General features: G+C 47.0%; 1 protein-coding gene and 1 long non-coding RNA gene across 8 annotated transcripts in view; one reads left to right on the top strand and one right to left on the bottom strand.

Annotated features, from left to right (window-relative positions):
• LOC137376291 (retinol dehydrogenase 13-like) overlaps positions 1-25,632 on the top strand; it is a 168,212-nt gene that overhangs the window by 25,690 nt on the left and 116,890 nt on the right. The gene's annotated exons all lie outside the window — the stretch shown is intronic.
• Positions 3,807-18,234, bottom strand: LOC137376289 (uncharacterized). Its single transcript, XR_010976159.1, has 3 exons — positions 17,874-18,234; positions 10,326-10,410; positions 3,807-4,451 (listed from the first exon to the last, which is right to left on the bottom strand). It is a non-coding gene; the product is annotated as an uncharacterized lncRNA (long non-coding RNA).

The following is a 25,632-nucleotide window of genomic DNA, read 5'->3' on the forward strand; positions in this document are numbered from 1 at the left end:
CCCTTTCCTTTCTTCTCCCTCCCCTTCCCCCACCCTTTCCTTTCCTCCCTCCCCCCCCCCTCCCTTTCCTTTCCCTCCCCTTCCCCCCCACCCCTTACCTTTCCATCCCGCCCCTCCCCCCCCCACCCTTTCCTTTCCCTCCCCACCCGGCCCCCCCCACCCATTCCACTTCCTCCCCTCCCCCCCCACCCTTTCCTTTCCCTCCCCGCCCTCCCCCCCCACCGAACCTTCCCTCCCACCCCCCCCCCCTTCCTTTCCACCCTCCCCCCCCCCCCCCCCCTTTCCTTTCCCCTCCTCCCCCTCCCCCCCACCCTTTCCTTTCCCTCCCCTCCCCCCCCACCCATTCCTTTCCCTCCCTCCCCCCCCCCACCCTTTCCTTTCCCTCCCCTCCCCCCCCCACCCTTTCCTTTCCTCCCCTCCCCCCCCCACCTTCCTCCCTCCTCCCCCCCACCCTTTCCTTTCCCTCCCCTCCCCCCCACCCTTTCCTTCCTCCCCTCCCCCCCCCCCCCTTTCCTTTCCCTCCCCTCCCCCCCCCCACCCTTTCCTTTCCCTCCCCTCCCCCCCCCCACCCTTTCCTTTCCCTCCCCTCCCCCCCCCACCCTTTCCTTTCCTCCCCTCCCCCCCCCACCCTTTCCTTTCCCTCCCCTCCCCCCCCCCCCCCTTTCCATCCTCCCTCCCCCCCCCCCTATCCTTTCCCTCCCTCCCCCCCCCCACCCTTTCCTTCCCTCCCCTCCCCCCCCACCCTTTCCTTTCCCTCCCCTCCCCCCCCCACCCTTTCCTTTCCTCCCCTCCCCCCCCCACCCTTTCCTTTCCCTCCCCTCCCCCCCCCACCCTTTCCTTTCCCTCCCCTCCCCCCCCCCCACCCTTTCCTCCCTCCCCCCCCACCCTTTCCTTCCTCCCTCCCCCCCCACCCTTTCCTTTCCCTCCCCTCCCCCCCCCCCACCCTTTCCTCCTCCCCTCCCCCCCACCCTTCCTTTCCTCCCCTCCCCTCCCCCCCACCCTTTCCTTCCCTCCCTCCCCCCCACCCTTTCCTCCCTCCCTCCCCCCACCCTTTCCTTTCCCTCCCCTCCCCCCACCCTTCCTCCCTCCCCTTCCTTCCTCCCCCCCCCACCCTTTCCTTTCCCTCCCCTCCCCCCCCCACCCTTTCCTTTCCTCCCCTCCCCCCCCCCACCCTTTCCTTTCCTCCCCTCCCCTCCCCCCACCCTTTCCTTTCCCTCCCTCCCCTCCCCCCCCACCCTTCCTTTCCCTCCCCTCCCTCCCCCCCCCATCCTTTCCTTCCCTCCCCTCCCCCCCCCACCCTTTCCTTTCCCTCCCCTCCCCCCCCACCCTTTCCTTTCCCTCCCCTCCCCCCCCCACCCTTTCCTTTCCCTCCCCTCCCCCTCCCCCCCCCACCCTTTCCTTTCCCTCCCCTCCCCCCCCCACCCTTTCCTTTCCCTCCCCTCCACCCTCCCCCCCCCACCCTTTCCTTTCCCTCCCTCCCTCCCCCCCCACCCTTTCCTTTCCTCCCCTCCCCTCCCCCCCCACCCTTTCCTTTCCCTCCCTCCCCCCCCCCACCCTTTCCTTTCCCTCCCCTCCCCTCCCCCCACCCTTTCCTTTCCCTCCCCTCCCTCCCCCCCCACCCTTTCCTTTCCCTCCCCTCCCCTCCCCTCCCTCCCCCCCACCCTTTCCTTTCCCTCCCTCCCCTCCCCTCCCCCCCACCCTTTCCTTTCCCTCCCCTCCCCTCCCCTCCCCTCCCCCCCACCCTTTCCTTTCCCTCCCCCCCCACCCTTTCCTTTCCCTCCCCTCCCCCCCCCACCCTTTCCTTTCCCTCCCCTCCCCCCCCCCCACCCTTTCCTTTCCTCCCCTCCCCCCCCCCACCCTTTCCTTTCCCTCCCCTCCCCTCACCCCCCCACCCTTTCCTTTCCCTCCCCTCCCCTCACCCCCCCACCCTTTCCTTTCCCTCCCCTCCCCTCACCCCCCCACCCTTTCCTTTCCCTCCTCTCCCCTCCCCCCCCCACCCTTTCCTTTCCCTCCTCTCCCCTCCCCCCCCACCCTTTCCTTTCCCTCCTCTCCCCTCCCCCCCCCCACCCTTTCCTTTCCCTCCCCTCCCCCCCCCCCACCCTTTCCTTTCCCTCCCCTCCCCTCCCCCCCCCACCCTTTCCCTCCCCCCCCACCCTTTCCTTTCCCTCCCCTCCCCTCCCCCCCCCACCCTTTCCTTTCCCTCCCCTCCCCTCCCCCCCCCACCCTTTCCTTTCCCTCCCCTCCCCTCACCCCCCCACCCTTTCCTTTCCCTCCCCTCCCCTCACCCCCCCACCCTTTCCTTTCCCTCCCCTCCCCCCCCACCCTTTCCTTTCCCTCCCCTCCCCCCCCACCCTTTCCTTTCCCTCCCCTCCCCTCCCCCCCCACCCTTTCCTTTCCCTCCCCTCCCCCCCCACCCTTTCCTTTCCCTCCCTCCCTTCCCACCCTTTCCTTTCCCTCCCCTCCCCCCCCCACCTTTCCTTTCCCTCCCCTCCCCCCCCCCACCTTTCCTTTCCCTCCCTCCCCCCCCCCACCTTTCCTTTCCCTCCCCTCCCCCCCCCCACCTTTCCTTTCCCTCCCCTTCCCCCCCCACCCTTTGCTTTCCCTCCCCTCCCCCCCCACCCTTTCCTTTCCCTCCCCTCCCCCCCCCCACCCTTTCCTTTCCCTCCCCTCCCCCCCCCCACACCCTTTCCTTTCCCTCCCCTCCCCCCCCCACCCTTTCCTTTCCCTCCCCTCCCCCCCCCACCCTTTCCTTTCCCTCCCCTCCCCCCCCCCACCCTTTCCTTTCCCTCCCCTCCCCCCCCCCCACCCTTTCCTTTCCCTCCCCTCCCCCCCCCCCACCCTTTCCTTTCCCTCCCCTCCCCCCCCCCCACCCTTTCCTTTCCCTCCCCTCCCCCCCCCCACCCTTTCCTTTCCCTCCCCTCCCCCCCCCCCACCCTTTCCTTTCCCTCCCCTCCCCCCCCCCCCCCACCCTTTCCTTCCCTCCCCTCCCCCCCCCCCACCCTTTCCTTTCCCTCCCCTCCCCCCCCCACCCTTTCCTTTCCCTCCCCCCCCTCCCCCCCCACCCTTTCCTTTCCCTCCCCTCCCCCCCCCCACGAGTAATCAATATGATTCCAAACGCGAGCCCTCCAAATTAGTCTGATTCTGATCCCAGAGGCGAGTCGCCTAATTAAAATATAATTCGACCGCAGATAAGCCCCCAATTAATATGTTCTGGCACAACAGCTCAAGACAAAGCCCCCAATCAAAATATGATTCTGATTAAAGGCCTGCTACCCAACCCGAACCCAACGAAGTGTGTTGGGTTGCACTTCCGGGTCCGGCATTCGGGCTCAGGTCGGGCTGGGTCAGGCACGCTCCATCACAGGTAAGCGGCTCCACTGTTCATGTAATTTTTTGACTAGAAAGGTGGTTTTGTTACAGTTATTTTAAGCTTGGTGCAGATCAGCAACAAAGTGAAAAACGGAAAGTAAGTTAACTGATGGTCAGGTCGGGCACAGGAAAAAACGGAAGGACTATGGCCGGGTCGAGCTTGGTTCGGATGTGGTTCTGTCTGGCTCGGGTCTGGTTTTTGTTTGCAGACCCGAGCAGGCCTTTAATTGATTGCCATGGGAGCAATGCACTGTCAATTCAAACCCGTCGCTCCACAGGTGGCATCATACATATCTTTTAAGCTTTCCTAAATCAAAGAAAGCAGCAGTCGAATTGAACAATGTAGCAACTCCCCGCCACGCCCCCCCCCCCCCCACCCCACAAATGAGGTGAACCAAACCAGGTATCTTTAGAAATCAACAAATTAACTTTATTAGAAAAAAACTAAAATCTTAAACACTACTAAGATAAACCAATATCTAAAGACCTTACAACTTATTTTAAAATCTAACTCTCGCATTTGCTTACATATACCCAAACTATTGGTAGTTTGGTGCTTAATTGGCTGCCTGACAAAATTAGAAATAACAATAAAGTCTTTGCAGATTTACGTTCCTGCCGAAATGGAATCTTCAGTGTAGAAGCCATCCAAGGTTGCTTGAATTCTTCGCAGTTGTCTGACGGAAAAAACAGGTCCTTCAACGGTAGGACATTCAGTAGTCTAGTTCAGCAGTTGAAGTGTTGCTCCTCTTTCCAGTGATGAACACAGCAGATCAACAAATAGCTATTTTCAAAAAAGAATTCATCTGCCTTGACTTTTCAGAATTCTGAGAGAATATAATAAATAGTGTTTAAATAGACTGAGGGAGAGCTCTCCTCTTTCATGTGCCAGAATAGCCTGTGACCCAACTGTCTCTGAACAAACAGTTTTCAAAGTCAAACAGCAACATTGTATATCCTGTTCTCCCTCTCTGTATGGCTGTATCCAGGGCAACCAAGGTGCACCTTCCGGTAACTTCTGAAGCTGGCTGCCTTAAAGAAGAACTGATCTCTTACAGCCTTAAAGGCACACTGCATATTTCCTGAGGAGAGAGGGAAAAAAACAGTTATCTAAATTTTCTCAGTTCTAATGCAAGGTCATCAATCTGAAATGTTAACTCTGTTTCCCTTTCCTGACCTGCTGAGTATTTCCAGCATTTTCTGTTATTAATAGTACAGAACTTCACTCAGATTGAATGAATCCAGTATAGAGTCACACAGCACAGAAACAGGCCCTTCGGCCCATCGTGGCCGTGTCGGCCACCAAGCACCTATCTATTCTAATCCCATTTTCCTGCACTTGGCTGTAGCCTTGTATGCTATGGCATTTCAAGTGCTCATCTAAATACTCCTTAAATGTTGTGAGGGTTCCTGCCTCTACCACCCCTTCAAGTAGTGTGTTCCAGATTCCAACCACCCTCTAGGTGAAAAATGTTTTCTTCAAATCCCCTTTAAACCTCCTGCCCCTTACCTTAAATCTATGCCCCCTGGTCATTGACACCTCTGCTAAGGGAAAAAGTTTCTTCCTATCTACCCTATCTATGCCCCTCATAATTTTGTATACCTCAATCAGGTTTCCCCTCTGCCTTCACTGCTCTAAGGAAAACAGCACAAGCCCATCCGGTCTCTCTTCATAGCTGAAATGCTCCAGCCCAGGCAATGCCCTGGTGAATCTCCTCTGCATTCTCTCCAGTGCAATCACGTCCTTCCTATTGTGTGGCGACCAGAACTGTACACAGTACTCCAGCTGTGGACTAACTAGCATTTTATACAGCTCCCTCATAACCTCCCTTCTGTTATATTCTGTGCCTCGGCTAATAAAGGCAAGTATCCCATATGCCTTCCGAACCACCTTATCAGGAGCAGGTCAGAGGGTGGGGATCCTGTGGCGATTAACTCACCTCCTGACTTCCCCAAAGCCTGTCCACCATCTACAAGGCACAAGTCAGGAGTGTGATGGAATATTCTCCACTTTCCTGGATGGGCGCAGCTCCAACAACACTCAAGAAGCTCGACACCATCCAGGACAAAGCAGTCCACTTGATTGGCACCCCATCTCCAAACATTCACTCCCTCCACCACCGACGCACAGTGGCAGCAGTGTGTACCATCTACAAGATGCACTGCAGCAACGCACCAAGACTCCTTAGACAGCACCTTCCAAACCCGCGACCTCTACCAACTAGAAGGACAAGGGCAGCAAATGCATGGGAACACCACCACCTGCAAGTTCCCCTCCAAGTCACACACACCATCCTGACTTGGAACTATATCACCATTCCTTCACTGTCGCTGGGTCAAAATCCTGAACTCCCTTCCAAACAGCACTGTGGGTGTACCTACCCCACATGGACTGCAGCGGTTCAAGAAGGCAAATCACCACCACCTTCTCGAGGGCAATTAGGGATGGGCAATAAATGCTGGCCTGGCCAGCGACGCCCACATCCCATGAATCAATTTAAAAAAATCTACCTGCACTGCTGCCTTCAGTGATCTATGGACAAGTACACCAAAGTCCCTCTACTTCCTAGGGTCCTACCATCCATTGTATATTCCCTTGGCTTGTTAGTCCTCCAAAAGTGCATCACCTCACACTTCTCAGGGTTAAATTCCGTTTGCCACTGCTCTGCCCATCTTACCAGCCCATCTATATTGTCCAGTAATCCAAGGCTTTCCTCCTCACTATTTACGACACCACCAATTTTCGTGTCATCTGCGAACTTACTGATCATACCTCCTATAGTCACGTCTAAATCATTAATGTACACTACCAACAGCAAGGGTCCCAACACTGATCCCTGCGGTACACCACTGGTCACAGGCTTCCACTCTCAAAAACAAACCTCCACCATTACCCTCTGCCTCCTGCCACTAAGCCAATTTTGGATCCAATTTGCCAAATTGCCCTGGATCCCATGGGCTCTTAGCTTCTTGACCAATCTCCCATGCAGGACCTTTATCAAAAGCCTTACTGAAGTCCATGGAGACCACATCAACTGCTTTACCCTCATCTACACACCTAGTCACCTCGAAAAATTAAATTAAATTTGTTAGACATGATCTCCCCCTGACACAGCCATTCATTAATCCCTGCCTCTCCAAGTGGAGATTAATCCTGTCCCTCAGAATTTTTTCCAATAGTTTTCCTACCACTGATGTTAGACTCACTGGCCTGTAATTACCTGGTTTATCCCTACTACCCTTCATGAGTAATGGTATCACATTCGCTGTCCTCCAGTCCTCTGGCACCTCTCCTGTGGCCAGAGAGGATTTGAAAATTTGTTTAAGTGCCACTGCAATCTCCTCCCTTGCCTCACATAGCAGCCTGGGATACATCTCATCTGGGCTTGGGGATAGTCATTAGATAATACCAAGGTTGGTTTTGAAAGCCATAAATTGTAGGAGGAAGGAAGTATAGATGGAGATCAGAGTTTCACAATTTTGAGGTCCAAGGAAAATGTGGTAAATGCAGAGATTGCGCAGTAATTCTGGATGTTAGTACATTAAGATTGAAGGAAGAAGAGTGAATAGAACAGTGTCTTGGGAGTTTAAAGATAGAGGGCTGAATTTGACATTCCATACTTATAAGTTTCTTGCAAATAATTGCAGCCTATAAAACAGATCTGTTGTATGTTTTTAAAAACTGTTTTCCTCACATCTTGCCACAATTAATAATGGTATTAAATATCAAAAGAGACCCAAGAGAAAGGTTGGAGGCTAGAGGTAAGAGAAGGACATCCACCAGATGACTGGCTTTGTATTGGCTACTCATTTGCTTGTTATAACTGTTAAATATTAATTTTTGCACTACATATCTTATTCCTGAACTATATGCTTTTCAAATGTTAAATATACCACACAGAAGTAACTATTAAAATTTGACTTTCAACATACCTGTTGAAAATTATCGTTTTGCTATCTTAAGGCTCCTTGGCAGCCTGAACCCAGGCCCAAGCGGGTATTCGTCCACAGCACTAAACTGCCAAGACTATCATCACTATGGGATATGGAAATAGGAATTGTTGATGGCAGGGAAGGGAGATGGTCTGAAAACATCACTGAAGGCAGCCTTACTTGCCATTTAACCAGTGTTGTACTTAACCCAGAAAAGCTTAATGTTCATGTTAGATGTCAATAGTAATGTAAAACATCAATTCCAAGACACTCTGCTTTTTTGTAAGCATAGTTATGTGAAAGAAAAGCACTTTACTATCCTGCTACACTTAATATGGTTGGGATGTAAAACTTTGCCTCGTTTTATGTGATTTGTTTTTATGTGCCTAACAGACTGAAAGCATGCAGTACTGAAATGTCTATTGTTGATACACAAGAGTATTTAGGAACTATGACTCATTTCAAATTGTTTTAAGTAACAGTTGCACATCAGAATATGTTTGTACATAAGGAATTGCTGTTTTTATATTTGAATTTTTAAAAATACAGGGAGTTAACAAAAGTGCCTTGGTTTACTAATATATCTTTTGTGTTATGGAATAATAAGGGACAGTATAGAGAAACTGAACTCTGTCCCAAACTATCAGAGAGATGCTCCAGGTGGGGCTAGATGATTTTCCACACAGCGTGGGTTCATCTGAGGATGTTTCTCAGACCCGCAGTCATATTGCCAGCTGTTGTTTGCAGACTATCAGATTGTCAAGTATGGAGCGGTATGTGGGATGAAGAACCTTTTAATAAAGTGTTACAATGTTTTTGTATTAAAAACTTAGAATTCTGTGTTTTTTTTTAAAAACAAAGAATTTTTCAATGGACATTGAGGCACTTGCGAATAGCTGAAATTTTTTGGTGTTTTGAAAGGAAGCTGACTTTGTATACAAGGACAGGAAAGCAGGCAATTTCAAGGAAATCAGCAAGGGGTTTGACCTCCTCGGAGCAACTGTTTGAATGACAAGGGAGATGCTATGTCTGGACATGTGACCTTTTAGGAAGGTTTTGCTTTCACTTGGGACCCTTTTTTTCAAAAAAACAGAGTTGGACAAAGAGCAGGCATTTGAAATGTGGTTTTGACCTGCCTGGAGATCAGAGAGGAAGACCCAGAGAAAGTGTTGGCGCTCTGTAAAGGAATCCAGCATCTCTAGAAGAAACCCTGTATTTCAAAGGTGGCCGATTGCCTCCTGTCTCTGAGGAATCCCTACATCAAGGGTAGTTCCTGTTGCCTTCTGTATTGTAAAAAATTCTGAAATCTGAAGAAATCTTCTACTGCTAGATTGCTGTTGTACAATCTAAGAAGACCAGTTGCTATATCCCCGATGAAAGCCTTTTGCGGTTGAATTGCCTTGAACACATGCCCTTCACAGACTGTTCATCAACCTCGCCTGGAGAGACTTTGAGTGACATCAACTATTCAACTCTGGGACACCTCTCCAAACCAAAGAACTTCCTACCAGAACATGACCATCTAAGTTATTTTATTATAAAACCAAAAAAGTGTTGGAAATACTCAGCCGGCCTGGCAGCATCTGTGGAGAGAGAAGCAAAGTTAATGTTTCAGGTCAGTGACCTTTCGTCAGAACTTTGACATTAGCTTTGCTTCTCTTTCCACAGATGCTGTCAGACCTGCTGAGTATTTCCAGCCCTTTTTTGGTTTTATTTCAGATTTACAGCATCTGCAGTATTTTGCTTTTAAGTTATTTTTTTCCTTTCATTCCTATGAAACAGCTGGAAATCAAAAAATCCTTTTTCCCCGGTTAACCTTTTTTTTTTAATGTGTGTGCGTGCATGAGGGCTAGGAAAAGGAGCTTTTCATATATAGAGTTATCTCATTTATTGGTTAAGATATGTTTTTATAATAAATATTATTTAATGTTGATTAAATAAACCTGGTTGGAGAGCTTTATTCTGGGGGACAAAGAGTATCTAATTGGCTGTGTTTTCCAGTCAGTGGGAAAATTTATTGATATGCTGTGACCCGTGGAGAAGTGGAACTGAATTAACACTGCACTCTTCCTGCCTCGGTCGTAACAGAAGGGAAAGATAATTATAAAATGTAGGAAAAGAAAATATCAATTTTACACTGGCCAATTGAACCATAGAAAAATTACGGCACAGAAGGAGGCCATTCAGCCCATTGTGTCCGTGCTGGCTGAAAATGCACCTTTTTTACAAAAATATTTATCCAGTTATATGGAAAATTCTAAGCATTAATAATGGAGATTTAATAAAAGTGTACAAGATTATGACAGGCTTAGACAAGGAAAAAACTTCCCATTAACAAATTGTACAAGGACTAGGGGACACAGATTGAAAGTTTTGGGAAAGAAAATACAGGGGAAATATGAGGAAGCACTTTTTTTTATGCGGCAGGTGGTAATGACCTGGAACTCTGTCTATAATCAATGACTTCAAGAAGTTGGATGGCTACCTGAGAGAAATAGACTCGCGGGGATCGAGCCGGGGAGTGGGACTGACTGCATAGAGAGCCGGCCTAAACCTGATGGATCATAGAGAGTTATACAGCACAGAAACAGGCCCTTTGGCCCATCGTGTCTGTGCCGGCCATCAAGCACATAACTATTCTAGTCCCATTTTCCAGAGCTTGGCCCGTAGCCTTGTATGCTATGGCTTTTCAAATGCTCATCTAAATACTTAAATGTTGTGAGGGTTCCTGCCTCTACCACCTCTTCAGGCAGTGTGTTCCAGATTCCAACCACCCTGTGGATGAAAATTTTTTTCCTCAAATCCACTCTAAACCTCCTGCTCCTTATTTTAAATGGCTTCCTTCTGTGCCGTAAATGACTCTGACTGTAACCATGAATGAGAATGTTTCTTGCTGTAAGGAGGTTACAAGCAGGGTATCACAAAGGTTGGACTTTTTTTTTTGCCCTCATCTAAATTGTTATTATTATTATCTGTTATAAGTAAGATCATTGATCTTGTAGATGAGATGTTAAAGCGAGGACCTGTCTGCCCTTTCAGGTGGACGTCAAAGATCCCATGGCTTTATTTTGAAGGAGAGCAGGGGAGTTCTCCCTGGTCTGGCAGCATCTGTGGAAAGAGAAGCAGAGTTAACGTTTCGGGTCAGTGACCCTTCATCGGAACTGACAAATATTAGAAAAGTCACAGGTTAGAAGCAAGTGAGGTGGGGGTGGGGCAAGAGATAACAAAGGAGGTCTAGATTGGACCAGGCCACATAGCTGACCAAAAGGTCACGGAGCAAAGGCAAACAATATGTTAATGGTGTGTTGAAAGACAAAGCATTAGTACAGATTAGGTGTAAATACACTGAATATTGAACAGCAGCAAGTGCAAAGCACTTGTTCTTTGTCTTTTTGATTCCTCCCTCCTCTGATTCCTTGCAAAGGTTCCCATCCCCTGCTATTTTAGTTTAAACCCTCCCCAACCACTCCCCCTAGGACATCAGTCCCGGTCCTGCCCAGGTGTAACCCATCCAGCTTGTACTGGTCCCACCTCCCCCAGAACCAGTCCCAATGCCTCAGGAATCTAAAACCCTCCCCCTCACACCATCTCTTCAACCACATATTCATCCGATATATCCTGCTATTTCTACTCTGACTTGCATGTGGCATTGGTAGTAATCCTGAGATCACTACCTTTTGAGGTCCTACATTTCAACTTATTTCCTAGCTCCCTATATTCTGCTTTTAGGACCTCATCCTTTTTTTTTTACCTATGTCGTTTGTACCAATGTGTACCATGATCACTGGCTGTTCACCCTCCCGCTTCAGAATGTTCTGTAACCCCTCTGAGACATCCTTGGCCTTAGCACCAGGGAGGCAACATACCATCCTGGAGTCTCTCTTGCAGCCACAGAAATTCCTATCTATTCCCCTTACAATTGAATCCCCTATAACTATTGCATTCCCACATTTTTTACTCCTCCCCTGTGCAGCAGAGGCAACCGTGGTGCAACGAATTGGGCTGTTGCTGCTTTCCTCTGAGAGGCCATTCCCCCCAACAGTAGGGGAATAGCCACAGGAAATTCCTGCACTGCCTGCCTAGACCTCTTGCTCTGCCTGGTGGTCACCCATTCCCCTCCTACCTGTGGTGTCTGAGCCTGCGGTGTGACCACCTCTCTATACGTGCTATCCATGATACACTCCACCTTGTGGATGCTCCACAGTGTCCCCAGCTGCTGCTCCAGCTCCGAAACCCAGGCTTCCAGGAGCTGCAGCTGGAGACACCTCCTGCACACATGCTGGTCCCGGGCACTGGAAATGTTCCTGGCTTCCAACATGGAACATGAGCATACCATGGCTTTGAGCTCTCCTGCCATGACTTGCCCCTTTAAATTAAATTAAACGTTCTGGAAGATCTTAATGTCCAATATTATCAGTTACTCTAGGGCCCTTCCCTGGTCCACGTTACTACAGAACTCCCTAAAAGAAAATACTACTTACTTTATTTGAAATAAACTTTAAACTTTTCTTACCTGAGCTACTTACCCAGCTGTTTAGAGCTATTCCCTAACAGCAGTGACTCACCAATCAATCACCTTGCAGCTCTCCTGTGACATCGCTGTTGGCTTTTTTTTCTTTTTTCAAACTCCGGCATGCTGGAAGAGCTCCTCTCCATTCCGCACCCAGAAGGTAAGAGACTGGGCCTCAATCCTCGGGTTCGATTTATAGGCTCCGCTCGACGTTCTCCCCACAGGTCCGCTCCCGGAAGGACACTGTTCAGGCTTGAGAATTGGTATTTCTATCTTTAGACTGCCAACATGGCCTGCAGGCAGACCCTTTACAGCTCCCCTGGCAGCAGCTAGTACTGGCAGAAGGAGAAAGATATCTGAGCATAATGCAAGCCTCTGAGGCCAACAGTTATATATCAGACCTCCAAGATAGGGGGCTTCAGCTGGCTAATGAAGGAGGGAAGCTGGGATGCCCCCCCCCCCCCCCCCCCCACCCTGCCCCTTTTGCCTGCATTCGTTTTGTGCCTACTAAAGGCCCAGCTCCAGCTTCATACTCTGGAAAATCTGGGGCAATTTCAGTAGTGTGGAGAGACTGCAAAATGGGTTTCAGTCCCTTCGTCCTTTGTGAGAGGAAATGTGTGTTCCATGAAGGCAGGTGTCAGGAAAATTGGTTCCATAGTTAGTAAATCTATGAAGCTATCATGGCCTCCATCAATATAGATCACCTTCTACTGCAGCAAGGTATCTTGCAAGTCTGAGCATTATCTCGTATAGTGTGAAAATAACTGAATTAGTACAGTAGAGGACAACCTCATCTATGTATAGCAGGATTTTATGCCCCATGCCAACGAGAAATGACCACTGACCAAGTTATCTGAGCACCCAGGAATTCAATCGCAGTCACAATTAGGAGTGAAAGATAGCATCTTTGTCATGTGCCCCTGATTAACAGGAAGCTAGCTGGGACTAAAACAAGAAGGGAATCTCATTCAATAAAGACAGTGCTAAATCCCATTTGCTTCAGTAATCCCTGCAAAATATTACAATCCACCTCATCAAATGCATTTTCTGCATCAAGTGAAAGTATTAAGGAAGGTTTATTTTGCTCATTATATTTGTGAGAGCAGGCAGCAGATACTTTTCAGGATGTGCCTGCCACTGGTGAAGCTAATATGGTTCGTGCAAATATGTTTTATGAGCAGAGTGGGAAAACTCAGCTAGAACTTTGCCAAAATTTTGGAATCTCAATTATGAGGAGAGATCAGACAGAAAGACATTGAATTAGCTTCTAGAATTGTAGAATTTTACAGCACAGGAGACCATTTGGCTTATGGAGTCTGTGCCGACTCTTCCAAAGAGTTGTCCAGTTTCGTCTGATACCAGTGTTAAGGACAAAATTAATACACATTTGGAGAAGAGTGTCAGTCAAGGACAGTCAGCATTGACCTGTTTAAGGCAAATCCTGTCTGCTTAACCCTGATTGAATTGTTTGAAGTAACGGATGTTGTACATATGGATTTTCAAAAGGCATTTAAGTTACTGATAACAGACTTATTTGGAAAATCGAGCACATGGTATTAAAGGGACGATGGCAACTTGAGTACATAATTAGCTAAGAGATAGGAGGCAGAGAGTAATGGTAAATGGATGTTTTACTGACTGGAGGTAAGTATGCAGCGGGATTTTCTTGTATAAAAATGACCTGGACTTGAGTAAAGGGAGTACAATTTTGAGGTTTGTGAATGATAGAAAACTTGGCAATGTTGTAAATATTGAGCAGGATAGTAGCAGACTTCAGGAAGACGTAGACAGAGTGGTGCAGTGGCTCATGGCAGATGTAATTTAATGCAGATAAGTAAAAGAAAGGAAGCGTTGCATTGCTATAGTGCCATTCATGACCTCAGGATGTCCCAAAGCACCTTACAACCAATTAAGTAATTTTCCAGTATAGTCACTGTTAAATGTAGGAAATGTGGCAGCCAATTTATATACAGCAAGCCCCTAAAAAGAGAAATGTTATAACCACGTAATCTGCTTTTGTAATGTTGATTGAGGGATAAATATTGACCAGGGGATAACTCCCCTGCTGTTCTTTGAAATAGTGTCATGTTTATGTCCACCTGCCAGAGTAGATGGGGCTTCAGTTTAAAGTCTCATCCGACAAATGGCACCCCCAACAGAGCAGCACTGCATTAGTACCAAAGGAAATGTGAAGTGGTGGACTTGGGGAGAAACAACATAGAGAGGCAGTATATTCTATATTGTACTGTTTTGAGCGGGGTACTATTTCGAGCAGGGTGCATACTCTCAAATCCTTGAAGGTGGCAGGGACAGTTGATAAGGCAGTTAAGAACGCATACAGGATACTTGGCTTTCTAAATAGGGGCATTTTTCATGATCCTTTTTTTGGGGGGGAAATATGCAGTGTGCCTTTAAGGCTGTAAGAGATCCGTTCTTCTTTAAGGCAGTCAAGTTCAGAAGTTACCGGAGAGTGCATCTTGGTTGCCCTGTTTGCAACCATACAGAGAGGGAAAACAAGCCAGCTTCAGAAAGTGCATCTTGGTTGCCCTGGATCCAGCCATACAGAGGGGGAGAACAGGACATACAATGTTGCCGTTTAACTTTGAAAACTGTCTGTTCAGAGACAGTTGGGACACAGTCTGTTCTGGCATGTGAAGGAAATAGGCGAGTTCTCCCTCAGTCTATTTAAACCTTATTTATTATCCTCTCAGAATTCTGAAAAGTCAAGCTAGATTAATTCTTTTTTATTAAAAGAAGCTATTTGTCGATCTCTGTTCATCGCTGGAAAGAAGAGGAGTTTGATGCTTCAACTACTGAAATGCAATTGCTGAACTCCTGTCGTCTGATTCATCAAAAGACTTCAAGCAACCTTGGACTGTTCCTATTCAAAGATTCCACTTCGTCAGGACCATAAATCTGCAAAGACTTTGTTTTTTTTTCAGGCGGCTAATTAAACACCAAACTTCCAATAGTTTGGGTGTGTGTTTGCGAATGCGGGAATTAGATTTTTTAAATAAGTTATAAGGTCTTTAGATATTGGCTTAGAAAAAAAAACTACAATCTTAAACAGTTAATTTGTTAATATCTAAAGATACCTGGTTTGGTTTGCATCTTTCAGGGGTAACTAGATTGGTTTAATTCGGCCATGGCTTTCTGTGATTTGGGAAAGCTTTAAGATTTATGTTATGTGACCTGTAGGGCGACGAGACTGAATTGACACTACGTTGCTCCCACCGCAATCAGAATCATATTTTGATTGGGGGCTTTGTCTTGAGCAGTCGTGCCATAACACATTGAATATAAAAACAAGGAAGTCAAGGTAAACATTTATACTAATTAGGCCTCAGCTGGTGTACTGTGTACAATTCTGGGCACTATGCTTTAGGATGAATGTCATGGCCTTGGAGTGGGTATAGAGGTGGTTTACTAGAGTGATACCACGGATGAGGGAGTTCAGTTACGTCGGGAGACTGGAGAAGCTGGGAAGGGGAGACCTAATGAAGGTGTACCATATTATGAGGGATTTTGATAGAGCAACCAAGGAGGAGGTGTTTCTCTGGCGAGTGGATTGAAACCAAAGGTCATACTTTTAAAATAATTGGCAAAAGAATGAGAGGGGAAATGAGAAATTATTTTCAAAAAGTAATTGGACAAGTATTTCAAGAAAAGTAACTTGCAGAGTTGTGGGGCGAAAGCTGGGGTATGGGACGAAACTGGACAGCGCTCTCAAAGAGATGGCTCAGGCACAATGGGCAGAATGGCCTGCTGGCTGGTTGTATGATTCTATGATTCTACCCCAGCTTTTTTCCCATAATGCTACAAATTCGATCTTCAAGTGCGTTTCTTTTCCAAAAATATACTTTATTCATATAATATGCAATGTACTTTTACATAACCGTTCAATTTTTCCATTACGTCAATTTTTAAAAATTCATTCATAGGATGTGGGCATCGCTGGCTAGGCCAGCATTTATTGCCCATCCGAAATTGCCCTTGAGAAGGTGGTGAGCCGCCACCTTGAATTGCTGCAGTCCGTGTGGGGTAGGTACACCCTCAGTGCTGTTAGGAAGGCACTTCCAGGATTTTGACCTGGCAACAGTGAAGGAACGACGATGTACTTCCAAGTCAGGATAGTGTGTGGCTTGGAGGGGAACTTACAGGCGCTGGTATTCCTGTGCATCTGCTGCCCTTGTCTTTCTAGGTGGTAGAGTTCAGTTCAGTTTCTAGTCAATGGTAACCTGCAGGATGTTGATAGTGGGGAAATTCAGCAATCGTAATGCCATTGAATGTCCTGGGGAGATGGTCAGATTCTCTCTTGTTTGAGATGGTCATTGGCCGGCACTTGTGTGGCGCGAATGTTACTTGCCACTTATCAGCCCACGCTGGATATTGTCCAGGTCTTGCTGCATTTCTACACTGACTGCTTCAGTATCTGAGGAGTCACGAATGGTGCTGAACATTGTGCAATCATCAGTGAACATCCCATGGTTGCCAATGATTGGCGGCAGAGGTGGTGGGGGGAGGGTTTGGTGGAGAACAGAAACGGCAGGAAGTAAGGGGAGGCCAACAACAAAGTTACCCTGGTTGGAGAGATTGTTTCCATGAGGGATGGGATTGATGGAAGGAGTGAGATGGGGACAGTGTGAGAGGGATGTCATGGGAAGGGTGGAATAGGATGGAGAGGGTATGGGAGGGAGGGGTGGCATGGGAGGGATGAGATGATGGAGTTGGCTTGGTGTGGCAAAATGGCAGGGACAATTATTTGCAACTTATTCAAAAGCTATTTTTGGGCTCAATAAGATTCACTAGATTTGAATGAAAAAGTTTGAGAAAAGCTGTCTGATGAATTTTGTTTTATTTTTTCGTGGGATGTGAGCATCACTGGCAAGGCCAACATTTGTTGCCCATACCTAATTGCCGTAAATGACTCTGACTCTGACTTAATGGACATGCCACCACATTAGCTTAGACTCCAGGAAGAGCAGTTATAATGTCACCAAACTTGAATATTAAACAAAGACTTTGTCATGGAACGAAATTTGTATTTAGGTCGCTGTTTTCTTCAATGGTAGATGCTGAAATTATAACGGGCAGATTTCAAGGAAATAGAGGGCTGAATTTTCATTACAGGGTCGGGAACCCGATGCCCAGAGCATTTCCGTGTCCCAAACCTGCGCCGCATCAGTGATGCAACATGATTTTTAAATGCAAACTTGTTAATTGGCCTGGTTGCGAGTCTGGCGCCCAATTAGTCGCCGGAAGCGTCCTGGAGGTGGGAACATGTCACTGAGGGCAATTGTAAAAAGCAAGTGGCAGCCATGACTGGGCTTGCTGTTGACTTCAGTAGTCCAGCACCAGAAAGATCAGAGGATCTCTGTAGGCATTGTAGCTTTCCTGCTACTTTCAGGATTCAATTTAAACCGACTCGAGTGACATGCATGACTACAACAACCATTGTGGGGACAGATATATATTGGTTATGAGTATAGCAGATTTATTTATTAAGTAGTTTACATCCAGTACAAAGAAGTAAAACTTAAGAAAGACAATAGTCATTGTCTGTCCCTCAGAACCTTGGCAATAGCCCTCTGAGCAACTGTGGCGTGGTCTCTCTCTTGCTTGTTCTGTTGACTGAAGATTCCCTTCATCCTTCCTCTGGGTTTTCATGCTGCTTCTCATGTTCAGTAGCTGTTCTTTTATAACCTTTTTTCTCCTTTGAGCCTATGTGGCAACTGGCAATCACCTTAACTATCTCACACATTCTGTTTAATCATTATTTTTAAAACTTTAATAAATTTTATGTTTAATCTTCTGGTATCACTTTGTTCCATTTTCTTGCAAATTAGTTATTTATCTAGGAACGTCATACGAACAGTTACATGAGTTACAGCAATGTCTTTTACTCTCGTGATAACAGAACTTAGAAGCTTTAAACCTTCTGTTTTAATTGTAACTTAATGTTCTGTTTTTCATTATCTGGTCGTTTCAAACATGCTACTACATTCTTTTCACAGTTAACTCAAGGTTTGTTTTTCGCTGCCAACGTGTTTTTGAACATTACCTTGGCTCAGCAGTTTTTTTAACATCAAGTTGGCTTAAATCCATCCTCATGCTTTCCTTCTCAGCCTCATACCATGTTTAACTGAGCTTACACTTTCCTATCCAGAGTGGCGTGAAACAGAGCTGTGTTCTCGCACCCACACTTTTTGGGATTTTCTTCTCCCTGCTGCTTTCACATGCGTTCAAGTCCTCGGAAGAAGGAATTTTCCTCCACACAAGATCAGGGGGCAGGTTGTTCAACCTTGCCCGTCTAAGAACGAAGTCCAAAGTACGGAAAGTCCTCATCAGGGAACTCCTCTTTGCTGACGATGCTGCTTTAACATCTCACGCTGAAGAGTGCCTGCAGAGTCTCATCGACAGGTTTGCGGCTGCCTGCAATGAATTTGGCCTAACCATCAGCCTCAAGAAAATGAACATCATGGGGCAGGACGTCAGAAATGCTCCATCCATCAATATCGGCAACCACGCTCTGGAAGTGGTCCAAGAGTTCACCTACCCAGGCTCAACTATCGCCAGTAACCCATCTCTCGATGCAGAAATCAATGAGCGCGCGGGAAAGGCGTCCGCTGCTATATCCAGACTGGCCAAGAGGATGTGGGAAAATGGCGCACTGACAGGGAACACAAAAGTCGGAGTGTTTCAAGCCTGTGTCCTCAATACCTTGCTCTATACTTGCCAGTGAGGCTAGAAATAGAAAGATAGTGCGGCTAAACACATGGCTGGTGTAGAAGGGAGGGTTTCAGATATCTGGATCATTGGGATCTCTTCAGGGACAGAAGGGACCTGTACAAGAAGGACGGGTTGCATCTAAACTGGAGGGGCACAAATATCCTGGCTGCGAGGTTTGCTAGCGTCACTCGGGAGGGTTTAAACTAGTGTGGCAGGGGGGTGGGAACCAGAGCAGTAGGACAGCAAGTGAAATAAATGAAGAGGAACTAGTAAATAAGACCAGTAAGATTAAGAGGAAGAGCAGGCAGGGAGATGTTGCGGAGAACAGTGGGACTGGTGGTCTGAAGTGCATTTGTTTCAATGCAAGAAGTATAACAGGTAAGGCAGATGAATTTAGAGCTTGGATTAGTACTTGGAACTATGATGTTGTTGCTATTACAGAGACTTGGTTGAGGGAAGGACAGGATTGGCAGCTAAATGTTCCAGGATTTAGAAACTTCAGGCGGGATAGAGGGGAATGTAAATGGGGTGGGGGAGTTGCATTACTGGTTAAGGAGAATATCACAGCTGTACTGTGGGAGGACACCTCGGAGGGATCATGCAGCAAGGCAATATGGGTAGAGCTCAGGAATAGGGAGGGTGCAGTCACAATGTTGGGGGTTTACTACAGGCCTCCCAACAGCCAGCGGGAGAGAGAGGAGCAGATATGTAGACAGATTTTGGGAAGATTTAAAAGCAACAGGGTTGTAGTGGTGGATGATTTTAACTTCCCCAATATTGACTGGGACTCACTTAGTGCTAGGGGCTTGGATGAGGCAGAATTTGTAAGGAGCATCCAGGAGGGCTTCTTGAAACAATATGTAGATAGTTCAACTAGGGATGGGGCCGTACTGGACCTGGTATTGGGGAATGAGCCCGGCCAGGTGGTCAAAGTTTCAGTAGGGGAGCATTTCGGGAACAGTGACCATAATTCCATAAGTTTTAAGGTACTTGTGGATAAGGATAAGAGTAGTCCTCGGGTGAAGGTGCTAAATTGGGGGAAGGCTAATTATAACAATATTAGGCAGGAATGGAAGAATTTAGATTGGGGGTGGCTGTTTGAGGGTAAATCAACATCTGACATGTGGGAGTCTTTCAAACGTCAGTTGATTAGAATCCAGGACCAGCATGTTCCTGTGAGGAAGAAGGATAAGTTTGGCAAGTTTCGGGAACCTTGGATAACGCAGGATATTGTGAGCCTCGTCAAAAAGGAAAAGGAAGCATTCGTAAGGGCTGGAAGGCTAGGAACAGACAAATCCCTTGAGGAATATAAAGACAGTAGGAAGGAACTTAAGCAAGGAGTCAGGAGTGCTAAAAGGGGTTATGAGAAGACATTGGCAAACAGGATTAAGGAAAATCCCAAGGCTTTTTATATGTATATAAAGATCAAGAGGGTAACCAGGGAAAGGGTTGGCCCGCTCAAGGACAGAGGAGGGAATTTATGTGTGGAGCCAGAAGAAATGGGCGAGGTACTAAATGAGTACTTTGCATCAGTATTCACCAAAGAGAAGACTTGGTGGATGATGAGCCTAGGGAAGGGAGTGTAGATAGTCTGTCATCTCATTATCAAAAAGGAAGAGGTGTTGGGTGTCTTGCAAAGCATTAAGGTAGATAAGTCCCCAGGGCCTGATGGGATCTACCCCAGAATACTGATGGAGGCAAGGGAAGAAATTGCTGGGGCCTTGACAGAAATCTTTGCATCCTCATTGGCTACAGGTGAGGTCCCAGAGGACTGGAGAATAGCCAATGTTGTTCCTTTGTTTAAGAAGGGAAGCAAGGATAATCCAGGAAATTATAGGCCGGTGAGCCTTACGTCAGTGGTAGGGAAATTATTAGAGAGGATTCTTTGGGACAGGATTTACTCCCATTTGGAAACAAATGGACTTATTAGCAAGAGGCAGCATGGTTTTGTGAAGGGGAGGTCGTGTCTCACTAACTTGATCGAGTTTTTTGAGGAAGTGACAAAGATGATTGATGAAGGAAGGGCAGTGGATGTTATCTATCTGGACTTCAGTAAAGCCTTTTACAAGGTCCCTCATGGCAGTCTGATACAAAAGGTGAAGTCACATGGGATCAGAGGGGAGCTGGCAAGATGGATACAGAACTGGCTTGGTCATAGAAGACGGGGTAGCAGTGGAAGGGTGTTTTTCTGAATGGAGGGATGTGACTAGTGGTGTTCTGCAGGGATCTGTGCTGGGATCTTTGCTGTTTGTAGTATATATAAATGATTTGGAGGAAAATGTAGCTGGTCTGATTAGTAGGTTTGCGGAAGACACAAAGGTTGGTGGAGTTGCGGATAGTGATGAGGATTGTCAGAGGATACAGCAGGATATAGATCGGTTGGAGACTTGGGCGGAGAAATGGCAGATGGAGTTTAATTCGGACAAATGTGAGGTAATGCATTTTGGAAGGTCTAATGCAGTTGGGAAGTATACAGTAAATGGCAGAACCCTTAGGAGTATTGACAGGCAGAGAGATCTGGGCGAACAGGTCCACAGGTCACTGAAAGTGGCAACGCAGGTGGATAAGGTAGTCAAGAAGCCATACGGCATGCTTGCCTTCATCGGTCGGGGCATAGAGTATAAAAATTGGCAAGTCATGCTGCAGCTGTACAGAACTTTAGTTAGAATGTTGCGTGCAATTCTGGTCACCACACTACCAGAAGGACGTGGAGGCTTTGGAGAGGGTTCAGAAGAGGTTTACCAGGATGTTGCCTGGTCTGGAGGGCATTAACTATGAGGAGAGGTTGGATAAACTCAGATTATTTTCACTGGAACGACGGAGGGGCGACATGATAGAGGTTTACAAAGTTATAAGCGGCATGGACAGAGTGGATAGTCAGAAGCTTTTTCCCAGGGTGGAAGAGTCAGTTACTAGGGGACATAGGTTTAAGGTGAGCGGGGCAAAGTTTAGAGGCGATGTGCGAGGCAAGTTCTTTACACAGAGGGTGGTGAGTGCCTGCAACTTGTTGCTGGGGGAGGTGGTGGAAGCAGGTACCATAGTGACGTTTAAGAGGCATCTTGACAAATACATGAATAGGATGGGAATAGAGGGATACGGATCCCGGAAGTGCAGAAGGTTTTAGTTTAGGCAGGCATCAAGATCGGCGCAGGCTTGGAGGGCCGAATGGCCTGTTCCTGTGCTGTACTGTTCTTTGTTCTTTGTTCTACAGCAAGAGCGACGTCTCAACTCATTCCATCTTCACTGCTTCTGGAGAATCCTTGGCATCATGTGACAGGATGTCCTCGAGGCGGCCAATATCCCCAGCATATACACCCTACTGAGCCAGCGGCGCTTGAGATGGCTTGGCCATGTGAGCCGCATGGAAGATGGTAGGATCCCCAAGGACGCATTGTACAGCGAGCTTGTCACTGGTATCAGACCCACCAGCCGTCCATGCCTCCGCTTTAAAGACGTCTGCAGATGCGACATGAAGTCCTGTGACATTGACCACAAGTCGTGGGAGTCCGTTGCCAGTGATCGCCAGAGCTGGTGGACAGCTGTAAAGACGGGGCTATAGAGTGGCGAGTCAAAGAGACAGCAGTTGGCAGGAAAAAAGACAGAAGAGAGAGCTAAGGAGAGAGCCAATTGTGTAACAGCCCCGACAACCAATTTTATCTGCAGCGCCTGTGGAAGAGTCTGTCACTCTAGAATTGGCCTTTATAGCCACTCCAGGCGCTGCTCCACAAACCACTGACCACCTCTAGGCACTTACCCATTGTCTCTCGAGACAAGGAGGCCAAAGATTAGATTGAAAGAGTAACACTATGGTAGTTCAGGGATGTCATACCCAAATTTAGTGACATAATCCTCTCGGTTTATGTTCAAGCCATGTTTTACTCTTAAGACCTGTTGGTCATAAGAGTCATAGAGTTACACAGTACAGAAACAGGCCCATCATGTCCATGCCGGCCATCAAGCACCTAACTATTCTAATCCCATTTTCTACCACGTGGCTCATAGCCTTATTTGTTATGGCATTTCAAGTACTCCTCTAAATACTTTTTAAATGTTGTGAGGGTTCCTGCCTCTACCACCTCTTCAGGCAGAGCATTCCAGATTCCAACCACCCTCTGGGTGAAAACATTTTTCTTCAAATCCCCTCTAAACCTTCTGCCCCTTACCTTAAATCTATGCCCCCTGGTTATTGACCCCTCCACTAAGGGAAAAAGTTTCTTCCTATCTAATCTAGCAATGCCCCTCATAATTTTGTATACTTCAATCAGGTCCCCCCTCAGCCTTCTCTGCTCTGAAGAAAACAACCCTAGCCTATCCAGTCTCTCTTCATAACTGAAATGCTCCAGCCCAGGCAACATCCTGGTGAATCTCCTCTGCATCCTCTCCAGTGCAATCACATCCTTCCTATAGTGTGGTGCCCAGAACTGTACACAGTACTCCAGCTGTGGCCTAACTAGCGTTTTACACAGTTCCATCACAACCTCCCTGCTCTTGTATTCTATCCCTCGGCTGATGAAGGGAAGTATCCCATATGCCTTCCTAACCATCTTACCTCCCTGTGCTGCTACCTTCAGTGATCTATGGACAAGTACACCAAGGTCCCTCTGACCCCCTGTACTTCTTGGGGTCCTACCATCCATTGTATATTCCCTTGCCTTGTTAGTCCACCAAAATACATCACCTCACACTTCTCAGGATTAAATTAAATTTGCCACTACTCCGCCCATCTATAGCGTTCTGTAATCTAAGGCTTTCCTCCTCACTGTTTACGACAGCACCAATTTTCGTGTCATCTGCGAACTTACTGATCATACCTCCTGTATTCACGTCTAAATCATTAATATACACTACAAACAGCAAGGGTCCCAACACCGATCCCTGTGGTATACCATTGGTCATAGGCTTCCACTCGCAAAAACAACCCTCGACCATTACCCTCTGCCTCCTGCTACTAAGCCAATTTTGGATCCAACTTGCCAAATTGCCCTGGATCCCATGAGCTCTTATCTTAATCAATCTCCCATGCGGGACCTTACCAAAATTGGTCAGGCATAGTAATGGCGAAGAGGATTTTTCTCCCTACCGCTGTTGTTTTGGTAGCTGTAATACAGTCGGTCCCAGGTTTGATTGAACGTTTAAGTGACCTGTGATGGTGATAGTCTTCTGAGGTCGTAAAACTGTGCTTCCCTTCTGGTACATCGGCCTTTCTAGTTCTCCCATCTGATGGACCTATAACTTCCATAGTGCAGTTCAGCCCCTTCTCAGTCAGTTGAAACCACATGTGTCTCTTGAATGATCATATAAATCATATGTGCAGATGAGCGCATCTTTTCTTGTTCTGCATCCTTGTAAGTTTGGTTTTATCGAAGTTGATACTTGCTAGCCAGATCAGCCATTGGGGTGCTGTCAGGATTCTACGAATGACACTTTCCCTCACAACCCATATGTTTTCTACTCTAAACAGAGGATTAGGCATGGTTCGATTCATAAGACTGGGGATCTGTACTGCAAGTCTCAATAGCTTCTGATTTCCCCACCTTGTGGCATTCGTGCTTGACTGGGCGAACCTCAGTCAAACTCCTAATTTTACATAAGTCTGCATCGTCCTGGTAACTGTATAGTCCTGACAAATATCTGTTACCCAAGTGGGAAGATGTCCTTCATAACTTCTAGGTTGTTTCTGAACTGTTCTACCAACCAATTCCCGTACATGATGCATGCATCATTATGAGCCGCCTGGTCAGAGGCCTTTCTGGCTTCTTGGATAAGGCTGTTAATCTTTTTTGCATGATTTTCTATCTCATGTATAATGTCTCTTAGGTGCACGACCATTATCTGATCCTCTCCCAGCTCTTGTTCTATGCTGTTCTCTTTACTGAGTATATTTTTCAATTTTTCCTGTACAGTCTGTAACTATCTGTGAAGCTGCCAAATCCATAGAGTTAATCATTGAGGAGGCTGTATTAAAACCAGGGAATCCAACATTTAACAAGCCTCTCTTTCGCCTACTTGTTTCTCATTTCATTTCTAGCATTGTTCTCATGGAGGAATGCATTCTGTACGTGCTGGACACTTATGGAGAAGCAACCCTTTTCCCAATACTGGTCGAAAACCTGCTGTATAACCCCTTTAGTTAACTGTATTGTTTTGGGACACCATTTGGGCAATACTAAATCGGTTAAGTTTAAAATGACAGGGACCACTTCTGGTATTACCTGGTGATATACTGCTTTGTAGGTAGGGATAATTACAAGGCCATTTGTGGGTCCTGCCTCTAATTGATGACATTGCCTCTCTTGTCCCTGATGCCAAACATCTGAGCTATCCTCCTCTTCATACTCTGTGAGCATAACACTAGAGGTAGACATTGGTCTTTGTGCATCCAGTTATTGCATCCTTGAATCTTATCCTGACCCTAACTACCCTCCCCCAGTCAACTTTAGGGTCGTTATCTTCTCCCAATCGCTTAAAAGTTACTAAAAGGGGTTCATCATCCCAATTTCTGTTATTGGACCTTGCATTAGACTCAGTACAAGAGTATTGCCCTTAGTATCTCTTCCATCATTTGAGGCCAACACAATTGGATGTACCCTTCACTCTCATACCACTGGGCCTTGGTTTGATTCTTTTACTTGCTCCCAAGCCCCTTTACTCTTTACCAGAAATTTCCACGCGTTCAAGTCTCCCCTGTCTTTTACCTTGGACTTAATACATACTCCATATCCCTCTTATTTCCCACATGGAAACTCTCTTCCTGGGAGAGTACCACAGCCTGTTATGTAAGCTGTTGTTTCACATCTTTTATTATTTATTATCCAAACCAGGAGATCCCCTTCATGTGTTTCATGAGTCATTGTGGCTCATGAAGTTTTGTGTCCACCAAGAATCTGATGTTCTGATCCATAAATTGCAAGTGGGGTGCAATCACCTCCTTTGTCCAGAGTACAGCGAATAATGATCCTGAATGCTGTCATTGTGTTTATTGTGTTCATCTATCCAAGTATCAATACAAGCATGCAGGTCCACATTTTTACCTGTACATAGAGCAAATGTAACATCTTAATCCTTAACAGTTTTCATCTGATTAATAAGGA

The sequence above is a fragment of the Heterodontus francisci genome, chromosome 13, assembly GCF_036365525.1.
Source record: "Heterodontus francisci isolate sHetFra1 chromosome 13, sHetFra1.hap1, whole genome shotgun sequence".
NCBI classification, from domain to species: Eukaryota; Metazoa; Chordata; class Chondrichthyes; order Heterodontiformes; family Heterodontidae; genus Heterodontus; species Heterodontus francisci.